This window comes from Heptranchias perlo, chromosome 1 (assembly GCF_035084215.1).
Source record: "Heptranchias perlo isolate sHepPer1 chromosome 1, sHepPer1.hap1, whole genome shotgun sequence".
Classification (NCBI taxonomy): domain Eukaryota; kingdom Metazoa; phylum Chordata; class Chondrichthyes; order Hexanchiformes; family Hexanchidae; genus Heptranchias; species Heptranchias perlo.
This window is the reverse complement of record NC_090325.1, coordinates 76062715-76084960: the sequence shown is the minus strand read 5'-3', so window position 1 is coordinate 76084960 and position 22246 is coordinate 76062715. Positions and strand designations below refer to the sequence as shown.

General features: G+C 42.3%; 1 protein-coding gene across 4 annotated transcripts in view; it reads right to left on the bottom strand.

Moving 5' to 3' along the window:
* Positions 1 to 16665, bottom strand: part of mtus1b (microtubule associated tumor suppressor 1b) — a 184524-nt gene extending 167859 nt beyond the window's left edge. Inside the window, exons 1-2 of one of the 4 annotated variants that reach the window (XM_067986894.1) lie at positions 16575 to 16649; positions 15530 to 16544 (exon numbers count right to left, since the gene is read on the bottom strand). The gene's annotated coding sequence lies outside the window, so the exon portion shown is untranslated. The other 3 variants (XM_067986903.1, XM_067986926.1, XM_067986918.1) reach the window with 3 other exon arrangements.
* Between the last annotated feature and the right edge of the window lie 5581 nt (positions 16666 to 22246).

The following is a 22246-nucleotide window of genomic DNA, read 5'->3' as shown; positions in this document are numbered from 1 at the left end:
AACGTGCTACACAGGTAGCCTTGGAATAACAAACAGCCATTCAGCCCATCAAGACCAATTAATCCACAATTTATGCACCCCATCTATTCAATCTGAATTAATACACACAAATCTCCAAAAAGGTGACAATGCCTTACAATCTCTCGCTCTCCTACCAATGCAGTCCAGCAGAGGAGCCACATGCCAAGCATTGCAACTCCGATTTACAACCAGCCAGAGGCACAACCACAGTTTGCTGGATGGGGACAAGCACACCCTCATCACACCGTCTTAGTAAATGGCAGCTACTTTCTGACACTATCAGATGACACCAACTCCTTTTACTAAGGAGTCTGTCGCACATATTCAGAAAAGGGAAAACATGAGCACTGTTCTCACTTCAACAAACCTGTTCTGATCTCTGCTGGCAATACATTAGAGTTGCTTTTGATGTACATGCCTGGATTGTATTCTTTTTCTCAAAAATGGAAACATGCTGGCCTGCAAATTTCTCCACATAATTCAGAGCCAAGTCTCAGAATTATCCTTTTAGATTGAGCTCGCCATCAAACTATATAAACTTAGAAACGTTTATATGTGGGCTATTCCACTGGAGCTCGTATTTAAACGAAGAAAAAAAGCTATATATTTAAATCCAGTGTGCCTTGTCCTGCAAATACAGGATTACCTCTGTCAATCTGCAACCATTTCCCACATTCACTGGCACTTAAACCTTTTTTTAAAAAATCAGTAGTGTGCATTAAAAGCAGTTACTTTTGTTCTTCTAGCATCTGAGCACGGGAGTTACTATTTAAAGTTTGGCAGTAAGGCAAGAATAAACTTGCAGCCAACACCCCATTCATTAAATTAGCTAATACAACTTTGATGTTCATCAACTTTACACATGTCACTTGACCACTTAACTTTAAATCTATTAATAGAAAAAAGGGTCAGCTGTAAATTCCCTGCTTTTCACATGGTGACACTCCATTGCCAACAAAGCACTCCTTTCAGCAACTTCCAGCCCAGTCTTAAACCCAGGTAGCTAATTTGTTATTAAATCCATGATAGCAAAAGTCCTCTGAAAAAAACATCCACAAGGTGGCACCTGTCCACTGTTTAATAGTTGCCCCCAAAGAATTCCAGTTTGGCAAAACATAGACTAATACAGCACAGAAGGCAGCCATTGGGCCCATTGTGCCTGCTCTTTCAAAGAGCTATCCTATTAGTCCCATTCCCCTGCTCTTGCCCCATAGCCCTACAAAATTTTCCTTCATGTATTTATCCAATTTCCTTTAGAAAGTTGGAATTAAATCTGCTTCCACCACCCTTTCAGGCAGTACATTCCAGATCCTAACAGCTCACTGCGTAAAAACATAACCCATTAGCTTCCAAATCCGTAGACTAAATACCTCTGATCTGTTTGATCAGCATGAATAGAAACCTGTATACTGCTTTCAACCACTTAGGCCACACAAGAAAAAAAGCTGATTACTACAGAATCAATACATGACAGAACTAGTCTAAGTCAAAAGCTCCAATGGCAAAACATAAAGGATTAAAACTGCAAAGCAAACTTTCAACATTTAAGTATTAGTTCACAAGTTAACTTGTTTAGTGTTACATTTGCAGCTGTTAGCAACTAAACCTGAAACGGCCCTGCCTCATACATGCACAGCTTTTTTAAAACCCATACTTCACTTCATTATTTTTAAGTTTTTTCTCCCTCTGGAGATTGGAAGTATCAACCAGATCAGCTGGAAGGCAGGAGCGGAGTTAGTCAGAACCAGACATCAATTTCTCCCACTGCTGGTTATTAACTTTTCCGCTTCCAAATTTAATTAAGGGTTAGAGTTGAAGCATAGTGCACATTTATTTAATGTCCGTCCACTATAAACTGCTGAAATGCAGCTTTAAGAAAAAGGAACTTTCAATGGCATATCTTGCTGTTGCCTTACGTGAAAGATTTTCTTGAACACTGTTTGCAGCTACTTAAATGAGAAGATTCTTTGGTGTGAATACATTAACATGTTTTGTTCATTCTCACTACTTATGCAGAATTGCCAGGGGTTCAGAAATAAGGTTGTGGGGTTAGAGTGGAAAAGCATGCCTGAATTTTTCCAATGTTATTTTATCAGCAGTAACCAGTTTATTTTAACTGGATTACCACTAGGATTAAGAGAATGCTGCTTAGAAAATAAAAACTAATTTATTTTTGAAAAATAAAACTTAAATTTTACAACAGTCCACTGGCCTGTTCACAGGCGAAGTTGCAATGTCCATTTAGGCTTAGTAACTTGGAAAGTGGTTTTCAGTTATACACACGAGGTTCCTTTGTTATGTTGCAGCAGAAGGCAACAAGGCCCTGGAAGGAAAGCTAGAAGGGACAACATGGATAAAGATACAGTCTGTAGCTCACGGAAATACTGCTAAAAGGGGGTTTCTTGCTCAGTAAGATGGATAGCCTTATGTCCCATAAGGATAAACTGATGGAATGGCAAGCTGTCCACCTAGAGTTACAAATGGTACACACTGAGGAACAGTTAGAAGGGATACCAAAAGGGTCAGGACCAGGCTCTGTGATGGTGGTTAATGACATTGGGAGAAACAGTGTAGGGACCTTAAAAACTTAAATGCCTCAAAACTCAGATTGAGGCTGCAAAGTAGTGTTCTCTACCATACTTCGTGTTCAAGAAAGCAAGAGTTCAATAATAAATGGCTGGCAACCTGTCAAAACAATGCTACCTTCATTAAAAAAAAAATCAGAATTAAAAAAAGGACTGGTACAGGAGAGACAGGCTATGCCTTAAATAGGAATTAAGAAGCTGCAATTGCAGATCATTTAAACTAGGTGGATGGGAAATGAATCACAGGATATATCGTCTTCAGGTGGGTATGAACCCAGTAACAGACCGATATAGGACCTCAGAAAAGGCTGACACTGGAGAGACCTGAAAACAAAATTACATTATGATGCTTATACATGAACTCAAGATGTGGAGATGCCAGTGATGGACTGGGGTTGACAATTGTAAACAATTTTACACCACCAAGTTATAGTCCAACAAATTTATTTTAAATTCCACAAGCTTTCGGAGGCTTCCTCCTTCGTCAGGTGAACGGTGTGAACTCAAGAAGCATTAGAAATGACAGAACTGGGGGAATTTGTAGCAGTCAGGAAACATGGCAAAACCCAGAGGATGCAAATGAATGATATTCAGGGGTTATCGAGTGCTCAAACAGAAAAGGAAGTGGCATAGCCATACATGTCAAGGATAACTGGAACAACATGATGTTGAGCCTGTGCAAGTGGTAAAAGGCACAAAAGAACTGCTCTGGATAAAACTTCCTAATAACTTGTTCTGAAAATTTCAAAAGCCAGGAGTGGCATGGACTATAACCATTATGAAAAAAGGGTCAAACTATAGCAGGCCAGTACACAACAGCAAGTACATAATCTTGATAAACAATTACACAAGAAACTCTTACTGAAAGCAAAAATCTCAACTAGATGCTTAACCAGAATGAACAGCACAGAAACAGGCCATTTGGCCCAAAAAGGTCTATGCCGGTGTTTATGCTCCACACGAGCCTCCTCCCTCCCTCATCTAATCCTATCAGCATATCCTTCTATTCCTTTCTCTCGTGTTTGTCTAGCTTCCCCTTAAATGCATCTACACTTGTTGCCTCAACTACTCCTTGTGGTAGTGAGTTCCACATTCTAGCCACTCTCTGGGTAAAGAGTCTCCTGAATTTCCTGTTGGATTTATTAGCAACTCATTTAAGGCCTCTAGTTCTGGTCTCCTCCACAAGTGGAAACATCATCCCTACATCTACCCTATCAAACTTTTATAATCTTAAAAAGACCTCTATCAGGTCACCCTTTGGTCTTCCCCCCCCCCCCCCCTCCCTCCCCCTAGAGAAAAGAGCCTCAGCCATCTCAACTTCTCCGGATAGGTATATCCTCAGTTCTGGTATCAGCCAAGTAAATCTTTGTTGCACTGTCTCCAGTACCTCTATCTTTTTTTATAAGAGGCCAAAATAGTTCACAGTACTTCAAGGGTGGTCTAACTAAGGTCCTATACAAGTTTAACATAATTCCTCTGCTTTTCAATTCTATCCAGAGAAATGAACCCATGTTTTGTTTGCTTTTTTTTTTTAAAAAGGCCTTATTAACTTGTGTGTCACTACTTTGTGATGTATAGAAGGACATCCAAATCCTTCTGAATGCCAATATTTCTCAGCTTCACTTTGAAAAAAAATGCTTTTCTAGTCTTCCTACCAAAGTGGATAATTTCATGTTTCCCCACATTATACTCCATCTACCACCTTCTCACCCACTCACTTTAACCTGTCTATATCCCTTTGCGGCCTTTTTGTCACCTCCTCCTCACAGCTTACCTTCCCACCAAGCTTTGGATCAGCAGCAAACTTGGATACATTACAATCGGTCCCCTCATCCAAATCAGTCATTGATATATATTGTAAACAGCTGAGGCCTAAGTACCGATCTTCGCAGCACCTCACTAGTTACAACCTGTCAACAGTAGGAATAAATGGGTTATTTCCCAGTTTTCTGTCCATTCACCAATCCATCCTAAAAATTACCCCCAAACCCATGAGCCCTAACCTTGTGCAACAACCTTGTGTGGCACCTTATCGAATGCCTTTTGAAAGTCCAAATATACTACATCCACTGGTTCCCCTTTATCAACCCTGCTTGTTTGACAAATTTATTAGTTTTTTTTTTGAGGGTCCAACACAATTTCCCTTGCATAAAACCATGTTCACTCTGCCGAATATGATTTTCTAAGTGCCCTGTTACGAGGTCCTTACTAGATTCTAGCATTATCCCTACTGCTGATGTCAGGCTAACTGGCATTATAGTTCCCTGTTTTTATCCCCCCCTCTCCTTCCTTGAACAGCAGGGTTACATTTGCTACCCTCCCATCCACAGGGACCATTCTAGAATCTAGGGAATTCTGGAAGATCAAAACCAATGCATCCACTATCTCTGCAGCCACCTCTTTTCAGACCCTAGGATGTAGGCCATCAGGTCCCATTAATTTCTCCAGTACTTTTTCTTGACTAATATTAATTGCTTTAAGTGAGGCACTCAGTAGACCCTCGGTTCCCCACTATTTCTGGTATTTTTTTGTGTCTTCTACTGTGAAGACAGATACAAAATATTTGTTTAACATGTCTGCCATTTCCTCATTCCCCATTATAATTTCTCCTGTCTCTGCCTCTAAGGGACCCATGTTTACTTTTGCTACTCTCTTCCTTTAACATACTGTACAAGCTCTTAGAATCTGTGTGAGGTAGGAATATTAAATTCATTCCATTTTCTCAGTCATCCTTTGCTGATTTCTAAAACCCTCCCAATCCTCAGACGTATTATTCTTTAGGCAAGATTGTAAGCCTCTTTTAATCTAATACTCTCCTCAACTTCTCTAGTCAGCCACAGTTGGATCACTTTTCCTATGGAGCTTTTAATCCCTCAAAAAAAGGAATGTATATTCATTAGCATTATGAATTATTTCTTTAAAATGTTCACCATTGCTCGTTTACCATCTTATTTTTTAAATTTAAATTTCCCCAATCTACTTTAGCCAACTCACCCTTCATACCTCTCTAATTGCCGTTTAAATTTAAGACCCTAGTTTCAGACTCAACTATAAAAATCACTCAAACGTAACATGAAATTCTATCTTATTATGATCACTCTTCCAGAGGATCCTTAACTACAAGATTACTACTCAACCCTGTCATTACACAAGATCTAAAATAGCTTGTTCCCTCGTTGGTTCCTTAAAATATTGTTCTAGAAAACTGTCTTGAATGCATTCTATGAACTCATCCTCCAAACTACTTTTGCCAATTTGATTTGCCTAGTCTATATGAAGATTAAAGTTCCCCACAATTATTGCATCACCCTTCTTACATGCTCCAATTCGCTTCATCTCATCATTATCCTTTTCCATTTTGCCTATCTTTTCTAAAAAGTCAAGTACCCTGGAATATTTGGTCACCCTGCAACCACACCTCAGTAATGGCTACTAGATCAAAACAATTTATCTCTGCCATTAATTCATCTATCTTGTTACGAATGCTTCGTGCACAGATATTACACCTTTAATTTTACTATTTTTCCCCTAATGTGACCCATTACCTTTGTTAAACTCTCTTCCCTTCCTGACACTGCTTGTTTTTTTAAAACCCAAATTGCTACTCTGCTCTACAGCTTTGATTTTCTCAATAGACTTTATATAAATTTACCCTTACTTGAACCCTTTGTCCAGACATACCCACCGCACGCCCCCTCCCGCCCCCAAACAACACTCCAGTTTAAAAGCTGTAACTACCGCCCTAATTATTCGATTTGTCAGGACACTGGTCCCAGCCCAGTTTAAGTGGAACCCGTCCCAACGGAACAGTTCCTCTTACCCCAGTGCCTCATGAATTGAAACCCTTGCTTCACAAACCACTCTTTCAGCCACACATTTAACCATCCAAAATCGGTATGTCCCTATGCCAATTTGCACATGGCTCAGGTAGTAACCCAGATATTATCACCTTTGAGGTTCTGCTTTTTAATTTGGACCCTAGCTCCTCAAACTCTCAGCAGAACCTCATTCCTAGTTCTACCTTATATCATGTGGTCCTCATCGGAACCAAACAACTTGATCCTCCCCCACCAGATGTCCTTAACCTGTTGGGTTAATCGGGCAGTCACAACACAGCCTTCGGGACTCCCAGTCGCAGCTTCAGAGAACAGTATCTATCCCCCGACTATGATATCCCTTACCACATTGCTTTTTTCACTCCCTCCACTTCAATGGCTTCCTGTACCATGGTCAATTTGCCCATCGTCCCTGCAGTCTTTGTTCTCATCCACAAGTAGCAAGTACCATACTTGGACAAGGGCAAAGGCTGAGGCTCCTCCACCACTGCATTTGAGGTCGCCTTACCTGCCTGACTCAGTCACTTTTTAAAAAAAAATTCATTCATGGGATGTGGGCATCACTGGCGAGGCCAGCATTTATTGCCCATCCCTAATTGCCCTCGAGAAAGTGGTGGTGAGTCACCTTTTTGAACCACTGCAGTCCGTGTGGTGAAGGTTGTCCCACAGTGCTGTTAGGAAGGGAGTTCCAGGATTTTGACCCAGCGACAATGAAGGAACGGCAATATATTTCCAAGTCGGGATGGTGTGTGACTTGGAGGGGAACGTGCAGGTGGAGTTGTTCCCATGTGCCTGCTGCTCGTGTCTTTCTAGGTGGTAGAGGTCACGGGTTTGGGAGGTGCTATCGAAGAAGCCTTGGCGAGTTGCTGCAGTGCATCCTGTGGATGGTACACATTGCAGCCACAGTGCGCCAGTGGTGAAGGGAGTGAATGTTTAGGGTGCCAATCAAGTGGGCTGCTTTGTCCTGGATGGTGTCACCTGGATGAGTGCAGCATTCCATCACACTCCTGACTTGTGCCTTGTAGATGGTGGAAAGTTTTTGGGGAGTCAGGAGGTGAGTCACTCGCCACAGAATACCCAGCCTCTGACCTGCTCTTGTAGCCACAGTATTTATATGGCTGGTCCAGTTAAGTGTCTGGTCAATGGTGACCCCCAGGATGTTGATGGTGGGGGAATTCGGCAGTACCGTTGAATGTCAAGGGGAGGTGATTAGACTCTCTCTTGTTGGAGATGGTCATTGCCTGGCACTTGTCTGGTGCGAATGTTACTCGCCACTTATGAGCCCAAGCCTGGATGTTGTCCAGGTCTTGCTGCATGCGGGCACGGATTGCTTCATTATTTGAGGGGTTGCGAATGGAACTGAACACTGTGCAATCATCAGCGAACATCCCCATTTCTGACCTTATGATGGAGGGAAGGTCATTGATTAAGCAGCTGAAGATGGTTGGGCCAAGGACACTGCCCTGAGGAACTCCAGCAGCAATGTCCTGGGGCTGAGATGATTGGCCTCCAACAACCACTACCATCTTCCTTTGTGCTAGGTATGACTCCAGCCACTGGAGAGTTTTCCCCTGATTCCCATTGACTTCAATTTTACTAGGGCTCCTTGGTGCCACACTCAGTCAAAAGCTGCCTTGATGTCAAGGGCAGTCACTCTCACCTCACCTCTGGAAGTCAGCTCTTGTCCACGTTTAGACCAAGGCTGTAATGAGGTCTGGGTCCTGGCAGAACCCAAACTGAGCATCAGCGAGCAGGTTATTGGTGAGTAAGTGCCGCTTGATAGCACTGTCGACAATACCTTCCACCACTTTGATGATGATTGAGAGCGGAACGATGGGGCGGTAATTGGCCGGATTGGGTTTGTCCTGCTTTTTGTGGACAGGACATACCTGGGCAATTTTCCACATTGTTGGGTAGATGCCAGAGCTGTAGCTGAACTGGAACAGTTTGGCTAGAGGCGCGGCTAGTTCTGGAGCACAAGTCTTCAGCCGGGATGTTGTTGGGGCCCATAGCCTTTGCTGTATCCAGTGCACTCAGCCATTTCTTTGAAATCACGTGGAGTGAATTGAATTGGCTGAAGACTGGCTTCTGTGATGGTGGGGTTATCGGGAGGAGGCAGAGATGGATCATCCACTTGGCACTTCTGGCTGAAGATGGTCGCAGATGCTTCAGCCTTGTCTTTTGCACTCACGTGCTGGACTCTGCCATCATTGTTGGGGATTTTTTTTTTATTTTTTTTTTTAAAACAGGGCCTCCTCCTCCCGTCCCTGACCACGAACCAAATCTAAAGCACTAAGAGGTGTGACTGCCTCCTGGGTCGAAGTGTTCAGGTAACTCTCCCCCTCCCTGATGCATCACAATCTCTGTACTTCAGACTTCAGCTCAACAACTCTGAGCCCCTACACTTACTTCTCTTATCTGTTCTGGTTAATTTCCCATTACTAGATCCAGCAGTGCTTCCTCTCTTGTTCGGCTTTACATACTGCGTGAGAAAAGAGCCCTGTACACATTATAAAACTCCATTCCTTGTACCTATTTACCTGCCTCTTGCCAGTTCATTTGGCGATAGAATAATCATGGGAGATTTTAACTATGTCCTTTACTCATTTCTTCCTCCACCTTTTTTCCACAATTAGGTGGCCTGGAGTAAACCTCAGTGTGATCAATCATTTATTTCAATCCATATGGATTCTGTTTGACGTCATGTCCCTTTTTACTACTGCCATTATGTTATCACTAATTAGTATAGCTACTCCACCCACCCCCACATTAGCAAATAGCATGGTGAGAAAAGAAAGTAGCAGCATCACCGCTAACTGTCCTCAGCTACAAGTCTACACTTCACAACAATTTAATGGATTTCTACTGAGTCTTAAAATGTACAACTTGCATTTATGTAGTGCCTTGAACATAGTCCCAAGGCACTTCACAGAAGTGCAATCAGACAAAAATTGACACCATGCCAAAGGGATATTAGAAAAAAAGTGTGACTAAAAGCTTGGGCAAAAAGGCAGGTTTTAAAGAAGTCCTTAAAAAGGTGCAGGATTGTTAGGAAGGGCATTCTGGAGCTTAGGGCCTAGACAGCTGGAAGTACAGCTGCCAGTGGTGGGGCAAAGGGGATAGGGAATGCGCAAGTTCATCTAGGATTGAATTTTCCATCTAGAGTTAATCACTAAATTCAAAAGGTCAAGTGGCTATAAACCAAAGTGAAAGGAGCCATTTCAGTAACTGAAATGATCTTAAACCTGGGCTACAGCAGTTTACAAGTTCAAGTTAATTTGCCACATTCCAGTCAGCTTGGCTCACCTTGGTTAGAAAGTCATGGTCACAAGTCCCACTCCAGAATTTGAACTCCTATACTGCACTGAAGTCAGTCCAGATGAGTAGGAGTGTCCCATGGTCAGAGGTGGTGTCTTTCAAGAGATGGACTGCAGCAGGTCAAGAAGGCCGCTCACCGCCACCTTCTCAAAAGGCACTAAAGGGATGGGCAATAAATGCTGGCCTTGCCAGCAACATCCACATCCCATAAACAAATAAAAAAAGACATTAAACTGAGTCCCCATCTGCCTATTTCAAATTGGTGTAAAATATCCCATGGCAGCAGTCAAAGGAGTGTTATCCTAGTGTCCTAATTAAGTCACCCCTCAACCAACCAACACCAAAAAAAAATCTGATCATTTATCTCACTGCTGTTGGTGGGACTGGAGAAATGGCCGTCACATTTCCCTACAGTGAGTACACTTCACAAGTATTTCACTGGTTATAAAGTACCTTGGGACATCCCAAGGACATGCAAGATGCTGCATAAATCTAAGTACTTTCATCAGATATCAAAAAGTGAAAATCTTCAGAAGCAAACTCATACTCATGACCAGAGAGTTTGCACTGCTAACCATAAATTTAATTTTAAACTACAATGAAGCAGTTGAGACACTTTAGAAGTCTAGGATCACACTAACCACTAATTACCAAAAACAAAAAAGCCCTTAACCCTAAAAAGCTGCTGGGGAATAAAATTTCACCATTTCTAATAACCATCAAGGCATGATTGGGGTGGGTTGACACACATGACTAACCACAAAGTCAGCAGCATTTAGCATTAAACTTGAATTTGGGGTGAAACAGAGTGGGGCAAAGAAACTCCACACATTTAAAAAAGGTCCAGAGAAATATATTGAGTTTATGAACAACTGAAGTGAATCAAGAAAACTCAAGAATTGTTAGAATATATTTATGCCTACACATAATGGAAAAGCGTTTACAGATGTTCAACAAGACTTAACAAATTATGTGCCCACCATAGTCAACCAAATTGTTGCCAACAGTTATCTAGTTTGCCGTGCCACATAAATACTTCCTTTTCCAAAAGCTTGTTGCCCAGTACTCCAACCAAATTGAATAAATTGAAGGGCAGAAGCTTGGATCAATAATGGCACTGATGGACACCAGTACCTGCCCCACCCTCTCTTTGCAGCAAGTGGAATGCATACAAGGGAGGAGCAACTTTGACATTAGAGGCAAAGACTACAAAGAAGTTACTTATGGAATTGGAAATGTAACTTTCAAAAGCTATTACATAGTCCCAACAGTTAAGCTCCAAAAGCCCCATGCTTAGTCAAAAATAAAAAAATCAAATTTCCAAATGTTCACAGCAAATATCAAAATTCATGTTAATTTTGCATTAAGTGTCCAATATGTACCAATTAGATCTAAAAGAAACCTAATTCTCAAGATACTAACAATATTCAACATATCAACTATTTAATTCAGAGAGGTGTCTGTTCTTGGTAATGTGAAATGTTACTCATTACAAAAAAATACCAGTGTATTAATCAATTAGCATTAATTGCCCTGTTTATTGAATCCACCTATGCTCAAGTTAAGCAAATATTTAAAACTATGTAGTTTAATGCTTTCAATCCAGCCACTTAACCCATCAAGTTTAGACGAGTGTTATTCCATTACAAATCGCAATCTATTAAGACAGTTAGAGAAAGGAGCAGGAGTAGGCCATTTGGCCCTGCTCCGCCATTTAACGAGATCATGGCTGATCTAATTTTTACCTCAACTTTCCCACTTTCCTCCCCCCCCCCCCACCCCATATCCTTTGACACCCTTGCTGATCAAAAATTTGTCTAACTCAGCCTTAAATGTATTCAATGACTCAGCCTCCACAGCTTTTTGGGGTAAAGAATTCCAAAGATTCACGACACTCGGAAAAGAAATTCCTCCTCATTTCCGTCTTAAACAGGCGACCTCTTATTCTGAAACTATGCGCCCTAGTTTTGGATTCCCCCATGAGGGGTAACATCCTCTCAGCATCTACCCTATCGAGTCCCCTCAGAATCTTGTATGTTTCAATAAGATCTCCTCTCATTCTTCTAAACTCCAATGAGTATGGACCCAACCTGTCTAATCTTTCCTCATAACACAATCCTTCCATACCCAGAATCAACCGAGTGAACCTTCTCTGAACTGCCTCCAATGCAAGTATGTCCTTCCTTAAATAAGGGCACCAGAACTGTACGCAGTACTCCAGGTGTGGTCTCACCAGCACCCTGTACAGTTGTAGCATGACTTCCCTGCTTTTATACTCCATCCCCCTAGAAATAAAGGTCAATATTCTGTTTGCCTTCCGGATTACCTGCTGCACCTGTATGTTTACTTTTTGTGTTTCATGTATGAGGACACCCAGATCTCTCTGTACTGCAGCATTTCTCCATTCAAATAATATTGTGCTTTTTTATTTTTCCTCCCAAAGTGGATGACTTCACATTTTCCCACATTATATTCCATCTGTCAAATTTTTGCCCATTTGCTTAACCTGTCAATATCCCTTTGTAGACACTGTCCTCATCGTAACTTGCTTTTCCACCTATCTTTGATCAGCAGCAAATTTGACCACAAGACACTCTGTTCCTTCATCCAAGTCATTGATATATATTGTAAAGAATTGAGGGCCCAGCACTGAGCCCTGCGGCACCCCTCTAGTTACAGATTGCCATTTTGAAAATGACCCTTTTATCCCAACTCTTTGCTTTCTGTTAGTTAGCCAATCCTCTATCCATGCCAATAGATTACCCCCAACACCATGAGCTCTTATCTTGTGCAGTAATCTTTTATGTGGTACCTTATCGAATGCCTTTTAGAAATCCAAATATACTGCATCCATTGGTTCCCCTTTATCCACCCTGCCCATTACTTCCTCAACGAACTCTAATAAATTTGTCAGACATGATTTCCCCCTCATAAAACCATGTTGACTCTCCTTGATTGTATTATGAGTCTCCAAATGTCCTGCTGCTGCTTCCTTAATAATGGATTCTAGCATTTTCCCCAATGACAGATGTTAGGCTAACCGGTCTATAGTTACCTGCTTTCTGTCTCACTCCCTTCTTGAATAGGGGTGTTACATTTGCAGTTTTCCAATCCGCTGGGACCTTTCCAGAATCTAGTGAATTCTGGAAGATTACAACCAATGCATCCACTATCTCTGTAGCCACTTCCTTTAAGACCCTCAGATGCAAGCCATCTGGTCCAGGGGACTGGTCAGCCTTTTGACCCATTAGTTTACCTAGTACTTTTTTCCCCCCTCAAGCAATATTTTTAATTCCTCCCTCCCCTTTGCCCCTTGATAATCTGCTATTATTGGTATTGCCATTCTCTTACTCACTTCCCATATCCTGTAATATTCCAAGTTTCTCAAGCAACCATCAAAATGGCCTTTTGAAAGAATTATTGACACTTGCAATAGTATGTTGCATAGAATTCTAACCTGCACTGATCAATTGCTGCTCAGCCATATCGGTGGGTAAGGAAAAAAACTTGCAATTATGTAGCACCTTTCATGACCTCAGGACACCCCAAAGTGCTTTGGAAACAATTAAGTACTTTTTGAAGCGTAGTAGTCACTGTTGTAATGTAGGAAACACAGCAGCACAACAGCAATGCGATAATGGCCAGATAATCTGTTTTAGTGGAGTTGGTTGAGGGATAAATATTGGCCAGGCAAACCTGCTCTTCTTTGAAATAGTGGCACAAGATATTTTACATCCACCTGAGGGGCCAGATAGGGACTCAGTTTAACATCTCTTGAAAGGCAGCAGTTCCCTGAGTGTCAGCCTAGATTTTGTGCTCAAATCTCTGGAGTGGGACTTGAACCCACAACCAAAGTTCAGAGTGCTACCAACTGAGCCACTGCAGACATAATACAGATGGAGTTGACTCATCAAGCAACTATGTCAGTGCTGATACATCTATGTCCCCACCCCCTAACTGACATCAAGATTTAAGAGAGTTTGCCCTCCTTTCCCTTCAATCCATTCCTAGTATTTTGACACAAACAGCATAAATCCTATGTTTGTGAATCACTACCAACAGCTTTAAGGCAGCAAACCAAAAGTGAGTGAATGGAAAAAAAACAAAATGCACACGAAGGGGCACAGTTTGGCCCACACATCTAAACAGCTGTATAAATCCACAGCAACTTGCCATACTATGTGCCAAATCACCCGCTCCAAAAAAAGTTATGTTAGTCTACACGCATTTTGCCTCGGCTTTGGGGAAAGCTAGTTAGTGGTCCCTAAGTAACAAATTCCACGTGTTCGTGCAGTTCTTGCTACGTGATTTAATTACTGCAGAACCAACCCTACACTATAGGTACAGGCCAGTTGCTACAGTAACGACCTGAAACAAAATCTTATGTTACAAGGTGACCTAGTAATGTAAAGTTAATTGCTTGGCAAACCAAATAAATAAAACCTATTAGACAACTTACTAATAAGTAGCTGGCACAAAGTTCAGTTGCCCTGTAACATCCAGTCCTTAACCCCGAGGAATTTTGGCAGCTGTTTGAAAACCAATCCTTTCGTGGAAATGTGATCCAATTAAATACACATCTATAACTAATAGCTAACCACCAGACATCACTATTCTTGTTCTTCTAAAAAGGCGTGTTCCATAATATAATTATAGACACAACTAGAATATTCATAAAACTTGAGAGTTTCAAAACTGGCAATATAAATACTTCATTCGGTTCACGTTTTAAAACTTCGACTTCCTGTTTCATCCAGCACCTTCGTTAAACAAAAGTGCGACGCAAAAATAGTTGCTTAGCCGACAACAATAATAAAAAGTTTATAGTTAACATTTAAATTGATTGGTGGGTGAAACGCAACGATTTAAAATTAGATTCTCACCCAAATACATTCAGTGAAATTGCATAAAAGAATACGAAGTTAGGGAGGAGAGGAGGGAAAAAAAAGAGTTCGTTTGATAGCAGTGGAACACTCCAAAAAGTTTTGCACGGCCAGATTACTACAAGTATTCACAAAATTAATTGATTTACACTCTACTTGTATACTTGTAGACAGAAAGTTAAATCCAAGTACCATGTCCTGACCCCTTCAAAAAAAAGGGGGCTACTTTGATTATAGCAGTTCTAATACGTTTCATTGGTGGTGAGAGAACTTTGTTAGCAGCACCTGACGATTAAAAGAAAGTGATCTCTGGGAATTGTAGTTCTTTAACCAATCCCCCCGTTTAAGAGACAGAGACTGAAACTACATCATCCACAAAGTATCATAGCACCCCCAACCCACGATCGCCCTGGTTACAATTTGGACTCAGAACGGCAGGAGGCAAAAAAAGTGACATTAGTGTTGATGTTAGGTGTTTAAATACCCAGTAGGAAATAAGCCGATACAAAACATCAAAAGTTCACAATACTTAAAAACACATTGGAACGTGCAATTAGAAATGTACGCACATCGAAACCAGCATAATCCAACAAACCTCTCAGCCCGAACACCAAGTCCGACTCAGAGCGCCTATTAAAGGCGAACCTGGACACTCCCGGGAGTGGTTACACCTGCGGTCACATAAAAGCTCGCTGCGGCCACCGCCTCACGTGTGCCCCAGAGAGTCCCTCCCTCCCTTTGGTAAAACGCTGAATTATATACGTGGCTTTGTTTATTAGTTGTGTCCATCTAAAAAGGGGGCACTTTTGTTCGATTATTTTTGATGGTGACACTGGGGCAACCCAATGTTTCCTTACGGGTTATTAAAAGAGGCATATATGACTACCTTTATTTGTCCAACGCGGTAATGCTTCCTTGTTCACAGTGTTAAAGTAAATTAAGACAATGAAAAAAAAACAATATTGTGTAAAATCTAATTTAGCAATAACGTTTTTGTTCAGATGGCAGTGCATTTGTTGAGAGTACTTTTTCATAAGCCTTCGCGGGGGGGGGTCATACTAAAAACACTCAAAAGAAGTGATATCATTTATCAAAAGCAAAATACTGCCGATACTGGCAATCTGAACTAAAAACAGAAAATGCTGGAGAAGCTCAGCAAGTCAGGCAGCATCTGTGGGGAAAGAAACAGAGTTAAGATTTCAAGTCGAAGTTCAGTCTTCGACCTGAAACGTTAACTCTGATATCATTTATTTTGGTTTGAAAATGTGATCTATTTTGATGTATGTCACTCTTAAAAATATACACAGTTCCATATGCTTAAATGATTTGAAAACTTTTGCTGATAAACATCACTGCAAACATTCCCCGCTGTTGACAGGTGTGTTATCAGATGGAAGACAAATACAGTTACAAATATTGTGATAAAGGCGATGGAATCATGCAGGACACCAACCCAAACTACTAACTCCAAACGCAAAGCTCCACAACAGCGTTGCTCACCACCTTTATGATACCAGCCCAGTTGTTGCAGCCTGGCAGTGCACTCCCACACATCTTTATTCTCTTTCCAACTGTAATTCAAAAATTTCATAAAGCTTATATCAACATAAAATTATGTAAACAAACATTTATTTCAAAGATAACTATGCCTGTATCCAAAACCACATTTACCATGCATGTAATACATTAAAGAGTTCCCCAAGATTGTTTTTATACCTTTAAGCTTTTTAATTTTCTGAGATAATTAACAGTTAGTCTCATTCAAAACACAGTTCATTTGATACCATGAGATAAAAAGAAAAATTATGAATGCTGAAAATCTGAAATAAAAACAGAAAATGCTGGAAATACACAGCAGGTTAGTTAATCAAAATCAGCTGCTACTGATCAATCTTTTGTTTCTTTGCTTGTCCCATTACCACCTTTCTTACCTTGCACCATCATCCCTTTTGTCATTTAATCACTCGTGCCCTCTACCCTATCACAGACTTTCCCTTTTGTAATTTCCTCCCCTCCCCTCTTTTTTCTTCTTTTTTTCTCCAAATTAGGCCCCCCTTTCCTCCCCTCCCCTCTCCCTGACTCTGTACTTGCTCAAAAACTTTAACATCTTTCAGTTCTCACGAAAAGTCATCGACCTGAAACATTAACTCTGTTTCTTTCTCCACAGATGCTGCCTGAATTGCTGAGCTTCTCCAGCATTTTCTGTTTTTATTGCAGGTTAGTTAATGTTTGTAAGAGAAAAGGTAAGTCAACATTTCAGTTGGGACACGTCATCAGAACTCAGAGGGATGCACATGAAAATAGGTTACTTTTTAAAATAAATTGGTAGACTTTCTATGCAGGTAGGCTGGGATGTGGAATGCAGTTTCTGATGTTTACTATCCTGTTGCAGTGGTTCATCCATTTCTGTGATACATTTACTGAGTAACATATTATACAACTGACTTGATGTAAAAAAATTATACACTTTACTGATACTGAAATATATTACGCCACTTTTGAGATGTGATACCTCTGAAGCTATACTTTGAAGGATGTGATATAATGGAAGCACACTGGACAATAGGCCTGAAAGTCCACGGGTTGTGATTCTGTTAGTTACAGTAGGGTGCACCCCCACCAGTGCCCCATCGCTTGGCCCTGCTGGATTTAGTTAGATCAGTGGGAGGGCATGTCTTTAGCATGGGACCAGCTGGCACCCATGCTGCTAATGGCTCATCTCAGGCTCCTATCTGTCTCAGATTAGCAGAAAATAAGACATCTGTCTTCCCCCCCCCCCCCAGAACCCATGGAGACCCCCTTAGCCCCTTGTGCAAAGGGGCTAATAGACAATTTTTTTTAAAAATTCTCACTTTATCGTTGAGGTCTAGTCTACTTCCCCGGCGGGGCCTGCTTGCACAGGTCTGTGATGGGGAAGCAGGAACCCACAGCCTAGGGAATCACTATCCTGAGAACTGCCCCTGGCTGTGTCACCTTTACATCATTGACTTTGTAAGGGATGGGTAGAGGTTCTGCTCTTTACAAGGCTGACCAGGAACTCCCGGTAGAACTCAAAGAAATTTGTGGCGAAGACTTTTAGTTGAGTAGGTGACACTAGGCAAGTTTTGATAAAATGCCCTACCATTAACCACTATGTTTTTCCAAGTTTCTTTGTTTTTATTTCATTTGACACCTTGTTTGTCATTCCCTAGGCTAGACTCTTCCATTGTCCCTATGATCACATTCAACCTTTCAAAGCTGACACTATAAACTAGGTAAATGTGGCCATTAATAGTGTCAGGAATATCAGGTGACCTCTATAGAATAATAAGTATGCAAGCAGATAGTCATGGACAAGAAGATCACTTTCAAGTACTATTCCTATGCCTTGTTGTCATTAATTGCAGGCAACGTTGATATTCTTCTAGCATTTTCTACAGGGATTTTTTTAATGGTTTATTGTCTAGGAAGTGATGTTCTGGTCACTGATCCAAGTATATCATACACCTGGTGTCTCAAAACAAAATATGTTAATAACTGGTTTCTAATCTTAACATTGTTTGAACTTAAAGTTTTTACCAAAACAGTGCAATAAATATGTTGACAGTCTTTATTATAATAACACATACATTATCTTTAACCCAAATAACAGTATAATTATTGGCAACTCCCACAGCGACCTTGATTACACTTCCTCCTACCCTAATTTCTATAAGAACTCTATTCCATTCTCCCAGTTTCTCCGTCTCTGTCGCACCTGGTCTGACGATCCCACCTTCCACTTCAGATCACAACCACTGCTCCCATTTTTTCAGACAGCAGGTGCTGGTAATAGTTCTGCTGTTGCCATTTACAGCCCCTCTAGACCCATCTTTTGTTTCTCAACCTATCCCATTACCATCATCCCTTTTGTCATTGAATCACTCCTGCCCTCCACCCTATCACAGACCTTCCCTTTTTGTTCTTGCCTCCACTCCTCTTTCCCCCCCCCCTCTCCTCTTCCCCCCCCCTCCTCTTCCCCCCCCCCTCCTCTTCCCCCCCCCCCTCTTTCCCCCCCCCCCTCTTTCCCCCCCCCCCTCTCTCCCCCCTCTCTCCCCCCTCTCCTCCCCCCCCTCCCTCTCCCCCCCCTCCCTCTCCCCCCCCTCCCTCTCCCCCCCCTCCCTCTCCCCCCCTCCCTCTCCCCCCCTCCCTCTCCCCCCCCTCCCTCTCCCCCCCCTCCCTCTCCCCCCCCTCCCTCTCCCCCCTCTCCCCCCCCTCCCTCTCCCCCCTCTCCCTCTCCCCCCTCTCCCTCTCCCCCCTCTCCCTCTCTCCTCTCCTCCCCTCCCCTGTCCTCTCTTCCCCTCCTCTCTTCCCCTCCCCCTCTCTCCCCCCCTCTCCCCCTCTCTCCCCCCCTCTCCCCCCACCCCCCTCCCTCCCCCTCTCTCCCCCCCTCTCCCCCCAACCCCCTCCCTCCCCCCCTCTCCCCCCAACCCCCTCCCTCCCCCTCTCTCCCCCCACCCCCCTCCCTCTCCCCACCCCCCTCCCTCTCCCCACCCCCCTCCCTCTCCCCCCCCCCCTCCCTCTCCCCCCCCCCCCCTCCCTCTCCCCCCCCCCCCCTCCCTCTCCCCCCCCCCTCCCTCTCTCCCCCCCCCTCCCTCTCTCTCCCCCCCTTCCCCCCTCCCCCCCTTCCCCCCTTCCCCCCTCCCCCCCTTCCCCCCTTCCCCCCTTCCCTCTCCCCCCTCTCCCCCCACCCCCCTCTCCCCCCACCCCCCTCTCTCCCCCCACTCCCCCCACCCCCCTCTCTCCCCCCACTCCCCCCACCCCCCTCTCTCCCCCCACTCCCCCCACCCCCCTCTCTCCCCCCACTCCCCCCTCTCCCCCCACTCCCCCCTCTCCCCCCACTCCCCCCACTCCCCCCTCTCCCCCCACTCCCCCCTCTCCCCCCACTCCCCCCACCCCCCTCTCTCCCCCCACTCCCCCCACCCCCCTCTCTCCCCCCACCCTTTCCCTAGCTCTGCACTTGTTTAAAAACTGTTAAATGTTTAACTTCTTCCAGTTCTGATGAAAGGTCATCGACCTGAAACGTTAACTCTGTTTCTTTTTCCGCAGATGCTAACTGACTTGTTGAGTATTTCCAGCATTTTCTGTTTTTATAACAGTATAATTATGATGTTTTTCAAACAAAATTGGTAACTATTTATGAAAAGTTAAATAAATACTTCATCCCTATAATATTTGTTACATTAATAAATACAGTGTACTGTGGTTTGCTTTAGTGGCAATTATAACATTACAATAGCATGCAGTAACATACTAGGAAAATGTCTATGTCACAAGAAAAGAAGGAAACCTATCCATCAATTACTGAGAACAAATAACGTGTCCATAAGCTAGTCTGAGCAATCTCACCCGGTAGACTTTGTATAAGGTTTACAAATGATTGCCATCAGCTGCTATATTGGCATTTCAGCATTGAAATTAGTGATGGAAACATTACCAGACAAGTATTTAACCTGTTTTTATGGCATTTTTCTGTCCACTATTTTAATTTAAGCACTAACCTATTTATTTTAAATGTGCTAATGCCTCTGCTAAAGTAGAGGGCATAAGAATTTCACTTGAGCTTGTTGAGCATTCATCAGTTAATATCACTAATAGTAATTTATAAGTTTGTGCCTGAGAATTTTAAAGTTCAGGCTCAGGGTACCCCTGTGCTCCCAGTTGAGAATAACATATTATCAATTAAACTCAGGGAGCAATAAAATAGAAAATGTGGAAAATTTAAGTTGTCGGGTAAAAATATAAGAGAGTTTGAAAGATGCACAGCCTTTTCAACTGAACAACACCATTCCCTCCAGAGCCCACGTTCAATTTGCCCTATGGTGGACTATATTATACCCATTTAATCAAATGATGGGAAACTCCTAGCTGACAGTGCACTTTGGTGGGAAAGAATTCTTGCTGAAGACAATAACAAAGCTTGGTTAAATAAGCCAAAGGGATATAGCTTAATTATTAAACGTGTGGGAGGGAAAGCAATCAGATCATAATTGGGATGAGGGAAGGTAAGGGATGGGTATAAACAATTTGGAGGGAGGAGTCAGTTATTGGGTATTTAAAACCTGGACTTTGATTTATGGACCTGTGATCCCAAACATGGTTAAAGAACATAGTGCGACAGGTAATCTTTAAAAAGCAGTATTTGTGGGCTGGTAGTTTTAAAGGTTCAGAGTTCAGCAGGTTTGTGTTCATTGTATGTGCATAGTAATGATCCTATACTTTTTTATATTTGATTCTTAGTTTATTTCTGCTTAAAACTATTTGCTATATTTTGAATTCTTTACATGTCTCTGATAATAATAACAAATAAATTCCTTATCTTAAACAGTTTAAATACATGTCACACTTAACAATTTGAGCATGCTATTTTGAAATGCAAGCACCCGGTTTCCAGCTGGACATTTGGGCCTCTGTTCTACTTTTGACAATTTTTAATGGAAATTTTTATTAAAGTAATGGTACAAATGATAATTTATTTCACAAGGAAAGTGCAAAGTTATACTTTTAATTTTTCATGAACTTGCATTGGACAACATAAGACCATTCTCAGTTTATTTTTCATTGTTGCCGAAGTTTTTTTTTAACAAAAGGCTAAAGATTGGTTTACTTACAACAATCAGCATGAATTAGTTACACCAGAATAGCTATCCCTTATTTTGAATTCATTATACCTAAGCCCTGATTTTGCAAGTTATTCAAAAATGGGTTTACACTGGCCCATGGTGCTGGCTCAACTGTACGATAACATGGGCAGGGGGCAAGCTGTGCTGAATTTTGTGATAGCACAAGCAAAGCTTGCCCAAAGAGCGTGACATGCAGCACAGTTAGCTGGGGAGCACACAATCTAATGAGTCAGCAACTTTCCAAGAGCTGCAATGCACCATAAAGCAGTATTTGTGGACAGGTAGTTTTAAAGGTTCAGAGTTCAGGTATAGAGGAGCAAATTTGCAGGGAAATTACAGAGAGGTGCAAAAGCCATAGAGTAGTGATAACGGGGGATTTTAACTATCCTAATATGGACTGAAATAACAATAATATAAGGGGCAAAGAAAGGGAGGAATTTTTGAAATGTGTTCAAGATAACTTTCTCGACCAGTATGTTTCCTACCCAACGAGGAAGGAGGCATTGCTGGACTTAGCTCTAGGGAATCAAATGGGCCAAGTGGAGCAAGTGTCAGTGGGGGAGTATTTAGGTTGCAGCGATCATAGTATCATAAGGTTTAGTGTAGATATGGAAAAGGACTCTGACCACTCTAAAGTAAAAGTACTCAATTGGAGGAGGGCCAATTTCAGTGGGATGAGAACAGATCTGGCCCGGGTAAATTGGAATCAAAAATTGAACAGTGGGCAGCTTTTAAAGAGGAGATGATTTGGGTACAGACAAGATACATTCCAATGAGGGAGAAAGGTAGGGCACTAAAGCCCGAGCTCTATGGATGTCAAAGGCGATAAAGAGTAAGATGAAGCGATAAAAAGCGGCGTATGACAGGTGTCAGGTTGATAACACAAGTGCCAACCAGAGAGAATATAGAAAGTTCAGAGGGGAAGTGAAAAAGGAAAGAAGAGGGGCAAAGAGAGAGTATGA